A 22,736-nucleotide genomic window follows, 5' to 3' on the forward strand; every position below is an offset into this window, starting at 1 on the left:
TCCCCTTAAATGACTGTTGGCATTTTAATTACATTGATTTTATATCTAAATTTAGATGTAGATTTGTGTTGGTCTTATAGGTGTACACAAGTGAGGATCATGAAGAATTAATCCTTGTTTTATATTTCTTCATAGGTGACTAACAAAATAATAAAAATAATCTAAGTCAACCCTGAGGGGAGCGTGAGAATTTACTTTTCCTTTGAAAAGAATCCATATAGTTACTCAAGTCTGAGAAATGTAGAATTAATCATGGTACCTCCCTCCAATGAAATACTACTCAATCATTAGAAATAATTTTGTAGAATAACATGTAACAAAAAGGGGAAATGATCAGCTGGATCATTTTCATCAGCTGGATGAAATTTAAAAATAGTTACCACTGGTAATAGTCAAATTCCAATGTTAAGAAAACAAAGAAAGTGATTTCTATACATAGAAAACTGAATAGAAGGATATATAGCTAAGTGGAAATACATGGTTAATTGTATTTTCCTTATCCTTTTTGATATTTTCAAAATTTTCTACAACAAACATTACTTTTATAGTGAGAAAATAGACCCTTCAGTATATCCAGAGTTAAAACACTATGCTCTTGGTCCTGACTTCAGAGTGTTTAAAAATTGAAATAACAGATGTTTCTCAACCCCTGGAAGACAAATTTCCAGAAGAAGATAGCCTATGCTCCCCGAAAAGAAGAGAAGAGTGTCAATAAAACAACTCAGTGAATCCATCATTTGTCCCCTGAACAATTGTGAGAAATGCATACATATATACGTACATTATCAATCTTCAAGAAACCTATTTACTTAATATTTAAAGTAGTTATTGCTAAATCATTTTCCTAGTGAGAAGTTGGAAAGACTTTCATTCCTTGAGCTGCCACACATTCTGTTACTATTATCAGCTAATGTTTTCAATCCATGAGCCTTCTCGTATTTTTAAGTTGACTTCTAGAACTTTTACTGTAAGTTTAAATTATTGCAGAGGAGATATTTACCTACATATTTTATATTGACATATTTAAAACATGTATTTGTCAAAACTATGGAGTCAAAAATTTAACTTATTGAATTTATAGAAAATGTCTGCCGTACAACTAATTGGCAAATGTTGTCCTCACTGTCAAACCAATCTACCAAATCAAACTTACTTTCTAACAAAAATATGTCTGATTTCCTTACTTATTTTAACGAACACATTAAATCACATCTTACATCTCCTATAAATTCAAATTCCTTGTGAAATAAACTGAGACAGGAAGACATGCGTTTGTTGCTGAAATAATATGGAAATAGGCTGCAGCATGCATCAGTAATTCTTATCAAAGTTTGCTCTGTGTCTCTCTTACAGGAGCCAGGCAGTCTCGAATATTGCTGTCCTGCAGTACAATAAGATTAGAGATGGGTCAGACGCATGCTTTTCTTTACAGAATAAAGGAGAGTGATCGTGAAGGGCAGTGAAGAAGGATAACTGGCTTACCACAGCCGTTCTCTCTGGGAGATTCATTTTAGGAAGGAGTCAATGTAGAGCTTGAGGATCTGGAAATTGATTCTCTTAAAGGTTGCCCTGACCTTGTAGCTTCTGCAATGCCTTATGTACTTCCAAGCTTGTATGGACCATTGTTTGAAAACTGCTATTTTAAACCCAAACAAAATAAATAAAAATTTTCAATTCAATCCAAAACAGGAAGGGATTTATTAAGTCAGGACACTGGCCTTGATACCAGAGCATAAGTATATGTAAGATCACCTCTTTAAATGACTTTGAAGTTTTTTTCAGATGAGATACAGCTTTTGAAGGTAAATCATGCAAACAAAATTCTTACCATCATAAAGTCTTAGGGTTTAACATCAAAAAATGCCTCAGAACTATGCCAAAATGCCAGTAATTATTGTAAAAAATGAAAACAATTGCAATGACTGTGTAGGTTGCTTTGAGTAGTATTGCCATTTTAACAATATTTGTTCTTCCAATCCATGACCATAGAACATCTTTCCATTTTTTTTTTTTCATGCCATGGGTTTATTTACAAACATATTGAGTATGTGGAATTCAAGAGTTTGATCCATTTTTCAAAGAGATTGCACCTCTTAAAATGAGCCTTTTCACATATGTTTAATGGATTAACTAAAACATCTTTATTTCTTAAGCAGTTGGTGCCTTACTATAAAAAAAAAAAAAAAAGTGCAGCAAATCCAGATCCAAAGTACATAGTCATCATAATTAGCAACCGCCACTTGTTTTCCACTGAAAATGGCAAGTTCTTCCCTGGGCCCTCCCCATGGTGGCTCCTACAGACCACAGAGGTGGTAAACTTCTGGGTGCTCTGTCCCAACATAGCACGGTTGGAAGTTCTGCCAAAGATGCAGAGACCACAGACGGTAGAAACAACAGCCCCACACCAAATCCTACTCTTTTCCCAACCTTGTTCCCCAGTCAATCTCAATCAAAATTGCATCAGCATTCTTCTCAAAGTTAGAACAAACAATCCTAAAATTTGTATGGAACCACAAGAGACCCTAAATAGCCAAAGTTATGTAGAAAAAGAAAACCAAAGCAGGTGGCACCGCAATCCGGGACTTTAGCTTCTACTATAAGGCTGTAATCATCAAGACAGTATGGTATTGGCACAAGAACAGACACATAAACCAGTGGAATAGAAGAGAGAACCTGGAGTTGGACCCACAAATGTATGGCCAACTAATCTTTGACAAAGCAGGAAAGAGTATCCAGTGGAAAAAAGACCGTGTCTTTAGCAAATGGTGCTGGGAGAACTGGACAGCAACATGCAGAAGAATGATACTGGGCCCCTTTCTTACACCATTCACAAAAATAAACTCAAAATGGATGAAAGACCTAAACGTGAAACAGGAAACCATCAAAACCCTAGAGGAGAAAACAGAAAACAACCTCTTTGACCTCAGCCACAGAAATTTCTTGCTTGACATCTCCAAAGGCAAGAGAAATAAAAGCAAAAATGAACTACTGGGAGACCCCATGAAAATAAAAAGCACTGCAAAGGAAACAATCAACAAAATTAAAGGCAACCAACAGAATGGGAGAGATATTGCAAATGAAAAATTGGATAAACGGTTAGTATTCAAAATCTATAAAGAACTTACAAAACTCAAGACCTGAAAAACAAATAATCCCATGAAGAAATAGACAGAAGACATGAATAGACACTTTTCCAAAGAAGACATCCAGATGGGCAACAGACACATGAAAAGATGCTCAACATCATTCATCACCAGGGAAATACAAATCAAAACTACACTGAGATACCACCTCACACCAGTCAGAGTGGCTAAAATGAAAAACTCAGGAAATAACAGATGTTGGTGAGGATGTGGAGAAATGGGAACCCTCTGCACTATCGGTGGGAATGCAAACTGGTGCAGCTGCTCTGGAAAACAGTGTGGGGTTCCTCAAAAACTTAAAAATAGAACTACCCTATAACCCAGCAATAGTGTTACCAGGAGTTTATCCAAAGGATACAGGAGTGCTGATTCACAGTGTGCACATGTACCCAATATTTATAGCAGCGCTTTCACCAATAGCCAAATTATGGAGAGAGCCCAAGTGTCCATCAAGCTGATGAATGGATAAAGAAGATGTGGTTCATATATATGATGGAATATTACTTGCCAACGACAAAGAATGAAATCCTGCCATTTGCATCAACGTGGATGGAACTGGAGGGTATTCAGTCAGAGAAACACAAATATCCTATGTTTTCACTCATATGTGGAACTTGAGAAACTTAACAGAAGACCATGGGGGGAGGGAAGGGAAAAAATGGTTTCAAATAGAGAAGGAGGCAAACCTTAAGAGACTTTTAAATACAGAGAACAAACTGAAGGCTGGTGGGGGAAGGGGGAAATGGGTGATAGATATTGAAGAGGGCACTTGTTGGGATGAGCACTGGGTGTTGCATGTAANTCTACAGTATCTTTTTGCAATATTATGACATGTAATGAGAATTTGGGGGAAATTAGAGAATGAGTAGAAACAAATGCAAGTGTTACAAAAGAAAAAAAAATGTTCTCCGGCACTTAGGCAACTCAGCTTTTGAGATGAATATGTAAATTATGTAGTTATGACCCTTATTTGTCTCCCTCATCCCTGTGCTTAGATTTTCATCATGTACGTAAGGTCTTCATTTGGATATAGTCTACAGGGAAGTGATTATTGTGATTAAACTGGCCTTAATTTACCAGCAGGTTTCTTTAGTGCATACTCCAGGCAGGCATTGTGCTAAATTGTAGGAAATATGTTATCAAATCACTCTTTATGCTCATGACATAAAGAAAGTAACTGGGTGTGGGGGAACCAACGGTGCATTGTATTCCATGATAGCGTGTTACTCCATTTGAACTTACAATGTTATAACAAACTATTCTCGTTCAGTAAATCTGTCTAATGTTAGCCTAACTTTGAAAAACATTTGTCTAATGCTTCCTCCCACCACCCCACCACCCCACTCTTTAAACTAGAAGCAGAGAGAGTGTCTTTGAATTTGGTAGAAACCACCAGCTGCCCAACTTGCATCAAGAGGGTTCTCTGTCTCTTTGTACTTGCCTTTCCTGCCTACCCTGTCTATAATCTTACCACTCTTGCTACTCTTGACACTCTCTGTAGTCCAGCCAAAACGGTCTTCTTCCTCCCCAGTCCCAGACACTCTCAAAGACTGGACTCTTTCTGGAATGAGCCTCTCCCTCCCACTCCCCTACTGCATTCTACTCTCCCCTCAGATCCCAGCACAGTCGAACCCCGCCCCCCACTCCATTCTGTGCTCTTGCAGATCCTTGAACTTCTAATCTCAGTTTGTAATCATATTTTTGTCTCTTCTATTATTTGATTATGTCTGCCTCTCTCACTAGCCTCAAAACTACATGAGATCAGAGTCTGTGAGTACTTTGCCTCCATGGTATCTCTTCGGTTCTGGAATCTCAGAGAAACTTAAAAAACTGTTAGTTATGTATATGAATGGTCTAACCCTACTTGAACAACTTCAGACCTGGATCATCAAAATATATTCAAAAGGACAAATCTCTGGAGTATGGTCTCCAGCCCCAACCCTTGCCTTGCTAGGTCCAGGGAACATGGGAGATACACAAAGTTCTGGAGACTTTTTCAGACACCTGCCTGGTATAGTGCGCCAATGAAACAGAAACTAAGAAATGTGCTTTCTGGGGCGTCTGGGTGGCTCAGTCGGCTAGGCGTCCGACTTTGGCTCAGGTCATGATCTCGTGGTCCATGAGTTTGAGCCCCGAGTCAGGCTCTGTGCTGACAGCTAGCTCAGAGCCTGGAGCCTGCTTCAGATTCTGTGTCTCCCTCTCTCCCTGCCCCTCCCCTGCTCATGCTCTGTCTCTCAAAGATAAATAAACCTTTTTTTTAAATGTGCTTTCTAGTGGTTAGCACTACCACCGCACTTTCCTGGCCTCAAGGTGATCCTCTCTCTGGGCCCTCTCCAACCGGGCCTGACTTTCACCTACCTTGTTCACTCCTGAACTACCAGGACCTAGCAGACTGCTTGTCACCTATTGGGTGCTCAGTAGATACTTATTGAATAAACCAATGAATGACTCAACCCTTGCCCCGAGTCTCCCTTGAGTACAAAGCCCCTGAAACTTCCCAGCAGCGTGAGTATTGGCACCTACACACTGCTGGACATCTTTCTGTATTAATCTCACTCCCTTTAAAAAAAAATCCCCATTTAGTTTTCTCTCTGATTCATTAATTTCCACACACAAACTGCCAATTCACTTGGAGAGGTAGGCTGCAATATAACGGAAGTTGACCAAAAAACTTTTTTCTCATAACCCAAAAAAGCAAGGATGAAAACAGTTGTCCCACTCTTTTCTCAGCTAAATGTGCCTTGAAAGATTTGATTTTTGAGCTCAGAATCCAACTCTGTAATTATCTAAACAATTCTACAAGTACAAAACACCATATTTACATATGCAAAGCAAGAGTGAGGAATTAGAATGCTTAATTTATTCACCCAATTGAATGTTGAAACAACTATAGATTCAGATACTGTTTTTTGCAAATTCCCGTCTCCAAAGTGGCTTTATACTCTACTTTTCTACATCGCATCAGGGTCCAAAACATCTTATCTCTGGACAATTGATATTTTAGGAATTTAAGTTTTTAGTAACTATTTGGACCATGTTTGCAAATTGAGATTCCATAAGCAAGATAGTTGACCTCCAGGCCTCTCTTGGAAATGAGGTCCTTGGGTCTGCGAACATTTGGCTTTAATACCTAGGTGAGGAACAGGGAGGAGGCTGCGTTGATGGCTTAATAGCTTTTTCTTCCTGGGAAGATCATTTAGGATGAAAGTGATTAGTTTGAAATCCACTTCATTCTAAGCCAATGTCTCTATCCTGGAAAAATAAAACAGAGCCCCTGCCGGCTGGCTCCTGAGAATCCGGTGCCATTCTTTTCAGTGCTCTTTCTTATTACTCCTAGTAGTTTAAATGAATACTTCTAATAGCCCCATCCTGCTTGCGGTCCCATATAAAACGTAACTCACTCAAGGGAAAAAAAAAGATATTCTAATGAAATTATAACCTTACATAAGTCCTTCTAGGTCAACACTAATGCTCTCCTTTTCTTTCTTTCTTTTTTTTTTTAATTTTTTTTTTTATTTCTAGGAGAGAGGGAGAGAGACAGCATGAGCAGGGGAGGGTCAGAGAGAGAGGGAGTCAGACTGAAACAGGCTCCAGGCTCCGAGCTGGCTGTCAGCACAGAGCCCGACGCGGGGCCCGAACCCACGAACCACGAGATCATGACCTAAGCGAAAGTCAGACGCTTAACCGACTAAGCCACCCAGGCGCCCCTCTCCTTTTCTAATTTTATACCAGCTCACCGCAGAGTTAAGGTCCAACTCCACCCTGGAATGACACATTTTCCACTCGGTGGTGTTCCTGCTGTTTCTTGCTGAGCATCTTTCCTGGAGGGATGTTCCCTGTGGGAGCACCTCTCAGTCCATAGACACCCTAACAAGTGCTCCAGCCTGTCCTGATCTACCTTTTCATGGCAGGTGAAGTGAAATTATCTGTAAAATTAGTAAAGAGGAGGAATTGAGAGCTGAGAAAGTTTTAATAAATGGAAAAATTAAAACCTAATAATTGACATAATGCTTGGACTTTTGAGTTCTTTTATTTTCCCCAGTTTTACTTCTTCCTGCATATCTAAGAATCAAACCTTCTTTGTTTCATTAAGATTGGCTTAAGAGTTTAAAATCTCCTTTCTGCTAGTTATCTAGGGAACCCAAGAAATAGCTTGAAAGATTTCACATTCCTTTTTTTTCCCCTTTTTTTCTAACTGCTTGCATCATTTTACCCTTGTTCAAGGACTAGCCTCTGAAAGCACAAAGTCAGATGTGACAGTGTGGTGCGTAGCACATCCAGACAAAGACAAAGGCAATATTCCATATGCGTTTGGGAGAAGGAAGAAGCAGAAGGCATATGTACCTGGTCTGCACACTCTGAAGTGGGCATTTTGAATACAGTTCTCAAGTGTGTCAACTTGGCCAGGGTACCTAGCTATAAAAATATCTTGGAAAAAATTAAAAACAAAATAAGTTGCAGCAACTTCTTACTTGGCATGTCTCTGGAGGCAAGGGAAACAAAAGCAAAAATGAACCATTGGGACCTCATCAAGATAAAAAGCTTTTACACAGCAAAGGAAACAATCAACAAAACTAAAAATCAACCAATGGAAGGGGAGAAGGTATTTGCAAATGACACATCAGATAAAGGGTTATTATCCAAAATCTATAAAGAACTTATCAAAATCAACACCCAAAAACAAATAATCCAGGGAAGAAATGGGCAGAAGACATGAATAGACACTTTTCCAAAGAAGACATTCAGGTGGTTAACAGGCACATGAAAAAATTCTCATCACTCATCATCAAGGAAATACAAATCAAATCCACAATGAGCTACCACCTCATACCAGTCGTAATGGCTAAAACTAGTAACTTGGGAAACAACAGATGTTGGCGAGGATGCAGAGAAAAAGGAACTCTTTTGCACTTCTGGTGGGAATGCAAACTGGTGTGGCCACTCTGGAAAACAGTATGGAGTTTCCAGAAAAAATTAAAAATAGAACTACCCTATGACTTAGCAATTGCACTACTCGGGTAATTGCACTACCCTTTCGTCTAAAGGGTATAGGAGTGCTGTTTTGAAGGGGCACGTGCACCCCAATGTTTATAGCAGCACTATCAACAATAGCTAAAGTATGGAAAGAGCCCAAATGTCCATTGACTGATGCATGGATAAAGAAGTTGTAATATGTATATACAATGGTATATTACTCAACAATCAAAAAGAATGAAATCTTGCCATTTTCAACAACATGGACGGAACTAGAGTGTATTATGCTAAACGAAATAAGTCAATCAGAGAAACGCAAACATCATATGATTTCACTCACATGTGGAATTTAAGATACAGAACTGATGAACATAGGGAAGGGAAGGAAACATAATATAATATAACAGAGAGGGAGAGATAAACCGTAAAAGACTTCTAAATACAGAGAACAAACTGAGGGTTCCTGGAGGGGTGTTGGGTGGGAAGAATGGGCTAAATGGGTGAGGGGCATTAAGGAGGGCACTTACTGGGATGAGCACTGGCTATTATATGTAAGTGATGAATCACTAAATTCTATTCCTGAAGTCATTATTACACTATATATTACCTAACTTGGATTTAAATTTAAAATAATAATAATAATAAATAATTAAAAATAAAAATATAAAAATAAAAATACCAGAAGATATTCATTATTGTAACCCTTTAGGAAGATAATAACAGGATTTATTGGGAATCACTTAGCTTCCCCTAAAGAATAAGAGCAACAGATTGGTTACCATGCAGCTGATTACAAATATCATATTCAAAATAATAGAATTGGTCCCAACATATATTTTAAATTCTCTCTTGCTAGGAATTAGCAAGCACCTGATTCGTGGCAACAGATGAAGCATTTCTTATCCCTCCTCAAAATACCTTCTTGTATTTGAAAATTGTGCTGATCACCCTGTGAGGCCTCATCCCAAGATGGTCACTGTCCTCTATGGGTCCTAACTGCATAAATTGTCACTCTTAAATGTATTTGAAGGAGATGTGTTTTCAACCAGAAGCTCTGCTAAATCCTGCACCTTCCATCAATTACCTCTGTCCCAGGTTAATGATGTCACTCTACAGCTTTTCTGCACCTGAGTCTTCTGTGAGGCGGTCACCCAGATTTTCAGAATTTGCCTGATCCTTCTTTTTTGGGTTATCACCTCCCTGGGTAACTGGGGGATGTAGTAAAGGAGGTAGGGGTCTATTTACTCAGTTCTTTTGAGTCACTTTGGTAAAATCTGAGATTGCAAAATGTGAATTCCACAGTCTTCCTCCATCCTTCCTCACAACCAATATGCCCTAAAACTGCTGCTACACGTTGACACATTAATTCTGTTTTTGTGAATGTATCCTAGGGAAATAATGTAAAATATACAAAAACCTTTCTGCTCAAATATTCTAATAAAAATATATTGTAATAAAAAATAGAAATATTCTAAATAGCCAATAATAAAAGGATGATTAAGTAAACTATGAGATATCTGTTACAAATTTGTTTGCAAAAGTTTAAAATAACATGTAGGTATGTATTGTAACATCTGTTATAACATAATAAATTTTAAAATCTGTGTGTGCATACTGTATTAGCTTCCCAGTGCTGCTGTAAAAATCTATCATGAATTTAATGGCTTAGACAATATGAATGTATTATCTCAGTCCAAGAGGTCAGATGTCTGAGATACATCTCAATGGCCTCAAATCAAGGTGTCTGCAGGACTGCGTTCCTCCTGGGTGTTCTAGGGGAGAATCCATTTCCCTGCTCTTTCCAGTATCTCGAAGTCATCTGCATTCCTTGTCACGTGGTCCTCTTCTCCAGCAAGCTACCATCTTTCTGGCTTTCTTTTCTGCCCCCTTCTTCTACCTTTAAAGACCTGCATTGTTACGTTGGGCACACCTAAGTAATCCAGGAGAATCTACATTCCTTAAGGTCTACTGATTAGCCACTCAATTCCATCTGCAGCTTTATTTCCCCTTTGTCATGTAATTTTACATATTAGGAGTAAGATGTCCAAGAGAAACAAACTAAACAACCAAAGGAAACTAAACACAAAAACAATGACACAACTAAGCATAGAAAATCCAGATGAAAATATACCAAAATGTTTGCATTGCTTAGTGGTAATTGTTTTAGTCTCTTTGCTTTTCTATGATTCCCAGTTTTTCCTATGATTTATTATTTTCTAAATATTAATAAAATTCTTATTTTGATCATGGGAAAAGTAAGTCTCATCAAAAAAAATTGTTTTTAATCCCTGTGGCTATAGTGGCCTATAATATTACTCTTTTATCTTTTCACAAGAATTTTCTAACTTGCAAATCAACTAGTTAAAGGGAATGAAAGAATAGTAAGTGCAAATAGTTATTGATCAGTACAATTCACCCTGAAAATATATAGTAACACCAACCCCATTGACCTGGAGAGCTGAAAATTGCATGTCAGCCTATAGTTATGTGTCTTATCTCTTCAATTAAAAACCAAACAATTTAAGAGCAAGTATGAATCACATTTTTTATTGTCAAAGTGCTAAAGAGACTGTTTAAAAGAGGGTATAATCTGATCCTAATACAAATATAAAATGAACATGTCAAAGATTTTAACTCGATAATTAATGAGGGGACCAGTAAGATGTTACAACTTATTCGGAGGAGAATTTAAATTACCGTACATATGTAATCAGATAAGGAATTCTGAAATAAATGTACAACAAGATGCCAAATCGGCCTATTCACAGGGTTATAATCAATTTCTTTCCACCAGACACAATTAACTTAACATTTCCATGGACAAGAACATTATTACATTATTATTTACGTTATTATCAATTCTCTACAACTTAAAGAGTTACAAAAATAGCCGAAAGACAATGAAAATTAGAGATAACCCAGAAGGTCATGCTAGACAAGACATTCAAACTTCGTGGGTTTTTTTTTCTTTTCTTTCTTTTCCTTTTTCCTTTTTGTTTCTGGCCCATTTCAGTATTCCTCAACTTTTTTTCTGACAACATAATGCCTCACACAGTACCTTGTAAGTAGTGGGCACTTGCTATAAATTTGGGGTTTGAATGTTTGATTAAAAGATCAATTCTGCACTTATCATACTAATTGTACTTGGGATGCCAGTCATCCTATTATTCTTTTCCTTTGTCTGAGGCCCCTAGGTCTTTGCTCTTTTTGCCTGGCTATGCTTAGGTTATAAGAAGAGAAACGTTTCTGACCTCGGGGTTTAGCTGGACCTACGAGGGCAATAGTGCAGAAGGGGAATGAGCGCCTGATAGTGAGTCTTGCCACTAGTTTTGTACAATTATGACAAGAAGTGATCTCGGGCCTCGTAAGACTGGAAGTGATAGATTCTCTCCCTTATCTTGAGCAGGAACTTATGTGGCCCTGAGAAAGGAAACACTCCAGAGACGGCCAGGTGGCAGTCAGCGTCCTGGTCTGGGTTATATATCTAGAAGATCACAGCAAGATCTCCCTCTCTTCTCCCAAAGTTAAAATAAGCTATGCGGTTCTCAAAAAACGTATGAGTTTTCTTGAAAAAGCTTCATTTTTAAAGAATCCATTCCCATAACCTCAGTAAAAAGCCATAAACATAGACGTACTTTTCCTTTAGGAGCTAGAAAAATTAAATAGCTTCAGACCACGGTCCAAGTTCATGACATTCACCAGATGGGTAAAGAGGCAGAAATTAAGCACAATTAGAATTCCAACTGGAGTCATCAAAATAGGAACACTGAAAAGAAATTTTAAAAGATCTATGAAAGATTCCAGCTACTCAGCCAACATCTTTAAAAATAACAAATATTGTATTTTAAAAGGTGGTGCGTTAAAAAAAAAGGTGATGTATAAAGAGATATCAATGCAATCTTCTAACAAGTATCAGTCCTCTAGTACCCTTGGATGCACAGAAAACCACATCAAACCAAACAAGGTAAGATACCACACATCTTGCCAATTCAAACCGTGAACAATTCAGGGAGCCTGGGTGGCTCAGTCAGTTAAGCTTCCGACTCTTGATTTCAGCTCAGATCATGATCTCAGGGTTCAAGATCCCAGGGATGAAGTCCTGGGTCAGGGTCAGGCTCTGAGCTGACAGTGTAGTGCGTAGCCTGTTTGAGTTTCTCTCTCCCTCTCTCTCTGCCCCTCCCTCACTCATGCATCCTCTCTCTCTCTCTCTCTCAAAATAAACTTTAAAAATTTTTAAAAAAATAAAACCCCGAACAATTTAAAGTACAGAATGATCTATCCACATTCAAAATGAAAACAAAACTCTTCCATAATCATTTATAATTGTCCCTCAATCAAATCAATTTGTGATTTGAAAGAATACATACACTGAAGAAACACATTTGGCATGGCATCAACAATCAGCCGACACCTTGGCATCTGTTCAGATAGAATCCACCACTAACAGCCGCAGTAATTCTTCTCATTACAGTGTTTGCATGCACATAAATCAGATTCAGGTGAATTTACAACGTGCCATGAACTGTCAGACTTAGAACAGCCAGCAGATTGTCCTAAGTGATACAGGATTCATGCCTTTGAGCAGCACATCACTCTCTGAGCGAGGGGTCTACATTCCTGATGTTCGTTCCTCAGTATTTTTCCATTTTCATAAACTGATGAGTTCATGTGTGACATTTTAAACTTTGATTTTTTGGCTGTCGCCTGATTTTCATTCTAAGTGAATCTTGAAACTTAGGTCGGGGGAGGAAACCACATGCAGTCTTTTTAAATGAGATCTGAATTTTTTTTTTTTTTTAAGACCAAAGCACCCTTGGTGCAGAGGCAGCATGTGGCCATGTTCCCTTAAGAGTGCCGCCCATTTAACACTTCAAGCTGCAGCCTCTGCAGGCATTTGAGCTTTCTCTCTTCCTCCTAAGCTTACAATTTCCAGGTGCACTTCAAACAGACTGAGAAAGATAGCCCCTTGACTGCATGCATTTCAAGCCTATCCTTCACATAGGATCTAAGCAGCTGCCACATTAAACAGGAAACCCATGGGTCAAAACCCAAACTGAGAGGGAAGAGGTAACAAGCAGACCTGAGCCAGGGGTAATTTATGATTAAGTTAATGAAATTCTAATTAGCCTTATAAAGCCCTGAAGTGTTTCCTGCAATGGCTTGTCAGGAAGCCTTTATTCAAGGAAAGTCAGCGTGCGTTAGATGTGGGTCATGTAGCATATTGTCACATAGATTCATTGGATATATTCTCTTTAACACTCAAGCAAACTCCTAAAGGCAGAAAGGTAATATGAAGCACTAAAGGGAAAAAAAAAAAAAAAAAGCAGCAATCTGTTCAGACCCAATGTGACCCTTGCTAGGGGGACATCTGGGTAATTGTTCAATTTCTCCTGATTTACAAAGCAGATTGTTATCAGCCTAAATAATGTTTAATAAATTCACCAAAGAGCACTTCTGGCCTGCCGTCCGGGTCCTTTTAAGAGTGGAATTGTCATTGGACTTAAGAACATCTCAGAATTAAAAATAGAATGTTATTAAAAGTAAGAACCCTTGCTTAATTAAGCATGCCTACTCACAAGCGCTGAGCAGTGCCCTCTGCAGAGCGGAGGGAGGGATGAAGATCCCTTAGCAAGCTGCCTGTGTGACTGGGAGTGAGTCCCCGTTAATCAGGCGTGCCCAGATCGGGCCTGCACCAGCCGTGGGAAGAGTTGCGGTGCTAATGGAGGGAGCCTGAGCAATCTAGTCTGAAGTGTTATCGCTGGGAAATATATCTCAAGAGAGAGGAATAGAGAGTAACTGTGCTTATTTAAAAGAGAAGACAAGAGTCAAAGATAAGTCCATGTTGAGACTCACTTTCACACTTTTAGATTTAATTAGCTTATTAGGATAAAATCATATTCGAAAGGCAACAGCTAAAAAAATCATTGGAGGCCAACATTCACAATCCTATCACTCCAACTTGGACCTTCCTTGATTTGATTTACTCGCATCCTATTACTTTTATAGTTACCCAAACAGTTTATGCAGGACCTGTGCGGGCAGGCTGATATGCCAGCCTGCAAAATCTGACCCTTGAGGTCACGGGTTTCGTGTCCTTTGCCACTCTGGCCTACATCCAACTGCTTTCCTTTGATTCTCTCGTAGGAGATTTCCAGGGTCATCGATGCCCTCCTATTTCCTGACTTTTTGGTTTGGCTGTTGCAACATGAGTTTGTTGCAGAGGAAAACATTTTCCTCTGTCCAAGGTTCTCCTAGATGGACTAAGAATTAAATTTACATGAGACAGATTAACAAGAGAAAATCCAAACTTAGTTTTATATGTACAGGGAATCCACATGGACTTGAAATTCCAAAGACCTGCAAAATGAGTATATGTATCATCCAGAGCTAAGGAGGAGGGTAGGAGTCAGGGATGCAAAAGGGAAGAAGATCATTAGCAAGAAGGTGAGGAGAGATGTTTGGAAAACAAAGGTGCCCTACTGTGCAGATCAGTTTCTTAAGTAAAAAGTAATCTCTGATTAGCTGTCTTGGTGTTCTTTTTCTAATCTTTTTAGGCAATTAGGAGGGGAAGGTCAAAGTTTCTTCCTGAATCTTTTGGTCCTTGGTTATTTTCAGCTCAAAATAATTTACATGCCTTTGTGACCATGCATGTTGGGGTGCTCTGCCCTTGAAATTTAACTTGAAAAAAAAATCTGTCATGATGATACCTAATGATATTTCTTTTTCATATAGCACTACATAAAACATACTTCTACTAAATTGTTTCGTTTAATTCTTCTAAGTATCCTTTGAGGAAAGTATCATTCATATCTTCGTTTTACAGATGGGCACGCTGAGGCATACAGACTAATAGTTTTTCAGGGCTATTTCCTGGAGTCAACATTTAAACCAAGGTATCTCTGGACATTAAAGACCCCTTGTATTTAATGCCTTCACTGACGCTCCATAACTGACTATGCGATGTCTTCCTCTCCGTTTTCTATGAATTTGAGATGCCTATTTAACTATTGCACAATAAATAATTTTTACAAACCCTGCCCTGGAAATACTACTATTGCCCAGTATCCCCATGTGCTTAATGTATTTATAACAAGAACAATGATAATGCAGACTTGCATAGAAAGGACAAATTGTTCTAAATTGCAGGATGCGTTCATCAATCAGTATGATTAAACTGTCCTCACTTACAGTGCTTTTCATTCCTTCATAGTCATGCCCACTGTCCCCAACTGTAACCAACATTTGAAAGAGCACCTCCAGCTTAAGAAACTCGGGGTTTCCCTGGAAGAAAACTTCTTATGAAAATAGGTCAAAGAGAACCCATGCTATTTTTTCAGTCCGTGATTGGTCTTTTTCAAGTCACTGGGGCATGTGTTCATCTGTCCTGTGAACTGTCCCAAAAAATAAGAATAAGGCCTTAGTAAAAAATAAATAAATAAATAAATAAATAAATACTTATTTGTGCGTGCGCGTGCATATACACACACACACATATATATGATGTGCACACACATATGGATAAGAGTACTACTTCAACTTGAATTGATAAATTAAAATCATTGTTAATCACTTAAATTAAATTGCATTGGCGCTGTCAGAATAAATAACCTGGATTGAGGCTAAGAAATCCAGGGCGTATTTAAATTGGGATTTTATTTTTGTTATTTTGGTTTTTAGTTCTTTTGTGGAATGGAGAGGATCCCTGGTTAATTACTGTGTAACTAATGAAAAACAAAAGACAAAGTGAAAACCAAGAAATAGATTATCCCTAGATAATATGTTAAATCCCAACTCCACCATTTCCTTGACAATTCCCTGAGACATAATTAGCCTCAGGGATTCAGACTTGGACAGGTTAAGCAGTTTCCCAAGGATACTCAGACAGAAGAAAATGAGTAAGGATTTCAACCACGCTACTCTTGCTTCCTCTTCTGTACCTGCTAGCACTTCTCCCCAGAAAGATCCTGATGCCTTCTCCCCCTCTCTCCCTTTGCCTGCTTCATTCTTACTGGTCCTTCAAGATTCATCTTAGATGCAACTTTTTACAGGAAGCCTTCCCTGGAACCCATATCTGGATTGAGCACCTCCTGTGTGTGTTCCCATAATACTCTGGGCACACCATCCCCATCCCTACATCTGCATGGTATAATATAGCTGTCTATTTTCTTGTGGGACTCCCCCCTTCCATCCCCAACCACTGACTAAAGCTACCTTAATTACTAGGGACTATGGTTTATTCAGTGTTCCATCCTCCGGGTTTAGCACCGTGTCTAGCACACCACAGGTGCCCCGGTGCTTACGTCAGAATTAAAAAAATCAATGGTCAGGGGCACCTTGGTTGGCTCAGTTAAGCATCCAACATCTGCTGAGATCATTATCTTGTGGTTTGTGAGTTCGAGGCCCACATCAGGCTCTGTGCTGACATCTCAGAGCCTGCTTGGAATTCTCTCTCTCTCCTCAATCTCTGCCCCTCCCCCATTTGCTCTCTCTAAATAAATAAATCAACTTAAAAAAATCAATAGTTAAATGAATGGATGTAGACCCCCAAGCCCACATACCCTGCTGCCACAGGTTAAGTGGCTTCTCAGCCAGCAGCACACTGCCTCTCAGATCAAGAACGTGGCGGCACTGAGCCCAGGACCCAAGGGGAAATCAGCACTCAGTAGGCATTCTCAATAGTTAAATCCAGGTAGAGCACCCAAGGGCCTAAGCCAATTATATCAGAGAAGAGCACGAGCTTTCTCATATTTCAAATCAATTAAGACTTTGTCAATAGCACAGCAGTTTAGTCCTGGTATTGAAAACACAATTACTTCCTCGTTATTTAAGTGGTGGGAAAGGATGAACTGCATGTGGCTCACTTAGCAGAAGTACAACTATGATGCTATTTTAAAAAATTCAATCTGAGTAGATATGACTAAAGACCACTAAGACTAAACAAATGAAGATAAGCTCTCCTTTGGCCTTTGGCCTTTTTTTTTTTTTTAATCTCAGTGCCTTGCAAGACTACAGGTGAGAACAAACAAGGCAATAAAATCCCTTTGTGTTCTGTGAGCAATGCCACCAGAGTTAAAGTCTTGTTTGAGAAGACGTGCAAGAGTAGTTAAAAAGGTGGGGAGGAAAACATGGTATGCCAAGAGAATTAGCCCTGATGCTGATAAGAGAATGAAGAGAAAGGGGAACATGGGAGAGGAAAACAAGATGATAGATACTAAAAAAATCGTACTTTTCAGTCCTCTGGGCTTACTCTCTCTCTCTCTCTCCCTGTGTGTGTGTGTGTGTGTGTGTGTGTGTGTGTGTGTGTGTGTTTCTCTCTTTCTTCTCTCCACATTTCTTTGGGAATATAAAGGAATAAATTGAATTACTACCTCTAGATGAAACCATGGTGGTAGGCAGAATGATGCACCTCCCACCCCCCACAAAGATGCCTATGTCCTTATCACCAGAACCAAGAATCGATCACATACACGGCCAAAGGAATTTTTCAGTATGTGGATTTTCTGGGTAGATGCAGTGTAATCGCAAGGGTCCTTACAAGTAAAAGAGGGTGGCAGGAGGGTAACAGAAATACTTGAAGATGCTACACTTCTTGCCTTGAATATGGGGGAAGGGTCCACAAAGATGCAGATGGCATCTCGAAACTGGAAAAAACAAGGAAAGAGCTTATTCCTCCACAGGTCTACTAGCACTTGATTTTGGCCTAGTGAGACCCATTTCAGACTTCTGACCTCTAGAGCTGTAAGAGAATAAATTTGTGTTGCTTAACACTGAGTTTGGAGTAATTTTTTACAGCAGCTATAGGAAATGAATATACCTCCCAAATTTGCTTCACGAACCAGAGCCTCCAACTTCTGGGATTGTTTGCCCCTGACAATCCTAATACGATATGTCTGAAACTAAACTTAGCATCTTCTCCCCAACTATCCCACATCTCTCAAACTCTCCTGCATGGTCTGGTACCCTGCCTTTCTTCCAGGTTGGGGCTAGATGCTTCTGATGCTTTTACTTCCTTCTCCCCTGTTTCCGATCTGTCTCTGCTCTTGTCACTCCTCTTGATAAAAGTCCACCAAATAACAATGTTTTCTATCCCCATTGTCATGATTCTAAAGGGGATTCTAGTTCTTTCAAGAATTATATTCTCAAAAGAATTCAAGGTGAATTGTATAGGAAGATGTAGGAATTTATATATCATATATACTTATATATCATCATATACATTCATTATGGGAATAATGAAAGAAGAAAAGGCAAGAGAGAAGAGAATAGGGGAAGACCCTTGATGTTTTCCTCATTAACAGTCCCTGACTCAATCATCAGGCAAGAAGAAGAGATTTTCCCACAGGCGGTGAGTGTTCATCAGATAAGCTGATCTAAGAATCTTCCAAATCTGAAAATATATAGTTCTTATGGTTAAAGAAAGTGAGGAGGACATGTATAGACAAGGGATTGAATGACAAAGTCCTTCCAAGAGTATTCCTGAAATGCAGTTTTACTTCGCCTTGCCTCAAGTTTTTAGTAGGGACACAACCATTATTTTCACAAGACCCCCATAATCCAGGATGGGACCGTGACCTACCTGAGGATTCCCCATCATTCGATAGCATTCAGAATCAAGTTTCTGAATCCCATCAATCCCTCAGATAAAAGGATTCAGCACGTAAGAGTCAGTTCTTGGACGGGCCAGCTGACCTAGTTAAGGTAACATTTTATCCTGTGAAAGTTGGTGGGAGAATAAAATATGTCACCAAAACTTTAGTCAGATACAGAAACTCTCTAAAAGGCCAAACTCTTAGAAACCAGTAAAAGAGAACAATCCACTTTCTAATGACAGCTTGTCACTTTCCAAGAGAAATGAGAGGACACCAGGTACTGAGTCTGTCCTGACATGTCCTCTAAGGTACTCAATTCTGGGGTTTAGAAAACTGTATTTTTAGAGGCATATATTCTCTTGTGATCTCTATAATATTTTGTTTTTTATGAAAGCCGTCAGGATATGTGGTTTCCCAGGACAGATGAAAACAACCGACCATCTCACAAGAGTCGATCTCCAATAGAAAGCCGCTGCAATGGGTATCCCACATCCTTGGAAGCAGTACCCTAAGTTACACTACAGTCACTGGATCCTCATGAGCATCCCACAGCCTCTGAAGGCAGTAACCAGTGCTGTGCTACAGTTCTGGGCCCTAAGGCCCATGGGAAACCCTGGTGAGGACTTGCCCACCGGAATATCACTCATCCTAGATTAGACTCTAACTTGAGCCCACTTCTTTTGCCATTTTATCAGAAGCAACCTACACTTTCTGAAGCCAAGTAATATTTTGAATTTGATCATGGAAATCATAGTTCAGATTTATAAATCTAACTGTTGGGAAAGTGTGAAAATTAAAGTTTTAATAGTAAAATATCTGCCTTGCTCCACCTTCCTTGCCCTTTTCTTCTTGTTCTTTGTAAGAAGGAATAGGAAACAGACTAAGAAATGGATCTAACCATGCTTGTTCCTCTCCTGCCCAGGCAAACACTAGGTGAACACAAATTTAAGCGACTCAGCAGGATTGTTTCCCAAAATTTCAGTGTTCTGGGGCACCTGGGTGGCTCAGTCAGTTGAGTGTCCGACTATGGCTCAGGTCATGATCTTGTGGCTTGTGGGTTTGAGCCCTGCATCAGGCTCTGTGCTGACAGCTCAGAGCCTGGAATCTACTTTGGATTCTGTGTCACTCTCTCTCTGCTCCTCCCCTGCTCATACTTTGTCTCTCTCTCTCTCTCAAAAATAAGTAAAAATTTTAAAAAATTCGAAATTTCAGTGCTCTTATCTCCTCTAAGTGGTGATCCAGAAAGTGGTCCCATCTTAGCCCAAGATGGGGTATTCTTTCTGGTTCTGCAGCTAACACTGCCTCAGTAAATAAAAACACTAATGAAGAATACTGCTGACATTCTATACATTTACTCACTAACATTTGAAAAATAGGACCCACACTAACTATAGGAACTATAGGAAGAACTCTCCCCTTCTTGTAAGAAAATGGAAACCAAAGAAAATGTTTCATTAATGAAACCCCATTCAGGAGATTTTCTTTCTTGAGAGTATACTTCTGATTGCTTCTAGCCCAATCTCAATTTTAATTGTTGAGATTAAAGTCTTTGGAAAAATCAGGACAGCAGGAATTATCATTTCAAAAACATAATGTTCACTTGTAGATGAAACGTCTGAAACTAGGGCAACGAGTGAGTTTGCTAAGACGGAAGAGAAGATACACTGCCATCAGGCTGAAGCAGACAGAATACAGAAATCCTCAGGGACTCACCCAGTGCAACCTTGGTTTGTAAACAGCCATTAAAATGACCAAATAAAGACTTGTAAAAGACATACCCTCAGCTAAGTATTCTATAAAAACATGACTCTCGGGGTTGGCCTGCACACATGGGTTGTAGAAATGTAAAGAGATATAAATAACTTCAAGTTATACCATGTGTGGCTGTTTCATTTTGTCTCATCTTGGTGAAAAATGTTATACTCCATTTTATGGGCTTTTTCCCCACTTTGAGGCAGTTTTTCCCTGGTGAGAAAAACTGGTCTTCTTCTTTCTTAATTCCTGACCATTCTTCTCTCCATGTGGTTTTTGTCTTGCAGCCTATTAATATAATGGTTCACGTTAATTCAGTTTTTGATGGTAAAACAATGTCATGAGCATGTACATTGTTACTTTTCAAACGAAGGTTATTTGAAATTGGGTCTAGTCTATGAACTTAGGGAAATATTCACAGCATCCTTTAGGTAATTGCCTTAATTAAAACAAACAAAAAAAGTAAGGCAATTAAAGAATAAATGTTTGAACTAATCAGATGTCTTCTTGCTTTTGGGATTTTCTGTTTTGTTTTGGGTTTTGGTTTTGATTTTAAGTAAAGCTTAAAGAGATGCTCTCGTGTGTCACAGAACTTACCATCACCGGTTGCTAGAGTTGCTTTCCTTACCTGAAATTGAGACCTTAAATTGAGACTATGCGCTAGACAAATACTCTCAGCATAACAGAATTGCAGCCTGTCTATGGGCAACGTTAAGAACTGAATCTATAACCCACACCAATATAAGCAAGAAAAGTAAGACAACATCTTTCTAAACACAAGCAAATGCACTGGAAATGTCAACTGTTGAGAAAATACTTCATGGTGAGCCAGATTCTTTGCAGGCATTAAGTCACACTCACAGACTGTAATGTGTAGATACTTAGAAGACCCCAGGCATATGAATGCTATTGGGAGACCAGGGTACCAGACTTTGCACCAAAGATCAATAGTCCTTCTAAGATATTACAGGTTTTTCTTAAAAATTCATTTCAGTAGCCATAGAACCTTGGGAAATTCTCGCTTTGCTAAAGGACTTTGCCTTTGCTATGCTAATGTGCGTTGAGGCGAAGAGTGAATCATATTATACAGCCTTCTCCAGACTTATTCGACCAAGGAAGCTTTTCAGAGAATATCTATTAGCATCTCATGGGGTCCCTCGTGCTCCGAAGAACATAGTTTGGAAACCATTGCATTTGTATAATGGGACAAAGCGCTTGGAGCTATAGCTATAAAATAAGAGTGAAGAGATGGTCATTCTAAAGCAGTCCCGTTACCAGTGATATTGCCACAGGTAATATATGCCACACAATGGCATTAGGTATTTTATTACAGCAACTCTCCAGACTTCTAGCAGTCATTAGAAGTGGCAGGTTCGAGCCAAGTGACAAACAATTGTCTTCTGTAACACCATTTGGGAGAATTTCTCAAGATCCCTTCGTGTCCCGTTCCTCAAGTTTTATGCAATTGTACATTTTTGGTGCCAGGACTATCTGGCCGTACATTTAATTTTCGGTTTTGTTTCAGAGCTTTGTCATTTCATCAATCAGAGCTATTCCATCTGCTGAAACGCTGACAAATCCAGCTGCTTTGTCACTTCTAATCAATTTCATTAATGTTTCCACGTTCTATTTCAATTAGCAGCCTATTCTTTGGACTGTTTGATGACTTGATTCTACCTACTGTCTGCAGATTAAAAATCAAATTACAAATTGCTTTGTCCTTGACATTAAAAATCCTTCCTTCTTTACTGAATCATTTCTCCTTAGCACATTTACCCCTCTTAAGTTAAATTACACTCTACCATGCTGTGAAGTAAGGAGTTCAATTGTTATACAAGGAAAGGATCCATACTGGGATGTTCATCTTGACATTCACTTAATCCTTATGCCCTCGTTCAGAATTGAATCTTCTTTCGTCTAAGGCTTTTCATTGTTGTGAATTTTTCCAGCACATTAAACACCTACTTGAAACGTTATTTACTTGGCCAAAATCCTCATGCATTTTTTTTAATTCATCAGACACAATACCTATATTGTCTGCTGTCTACAATTCTTGACTTTGAAAACTATTGAAGATGACCAGTTGGACAGATTCATCCTTGCTACTGATTATACTACCACATAAACCCAAGCAATTAGGAAGTAGTCATTTGAATGCTATTCTTCAAGTAGATCTAATATATCTTCCCTGTCTGTCTCTTCTTTCTGAACGTCATGAAAATCCTTCTGCGCTTACTTATTTTAATTGTATAGAAAAGTACAGACTTTTATTTTTGTA

The 22,736-nt window shown here is 38.9% G+C and overlaps 1 pseudogene; it reads right to left on the reverse strand.

The window, feature by feature from the left end:
- Nucleotides 1–2,167: 2,167 nt before the first annotated feature.
- Nucleotides 2,168–2,341, reverse strand: LOC144244924 (cytochrome c oxidase subunit 7C, mitochondrial pseudogene; annotated as a pseudogene).
- Nucleotides 2,342–22,736: the final 20,395 nt, after the last annotated feature.

Source organism: Crocuta crocuta, unplaced genomic scaffold (genome assembly GCF_008692635.1).
Source record: "Crocuta crocuta isolate KB4526 unplaced genomic scaffold, BGI_CrCroc_1.0 scaffold38, whole genome shotgun sequence".
NCBI classification, from domain to species: domain Eukaryota; kingdom Metazoa; phylum Chordata; class Mammalia; order Carnivora; family Hyaenidae; genus Crocuta; species Crocuta crocuta.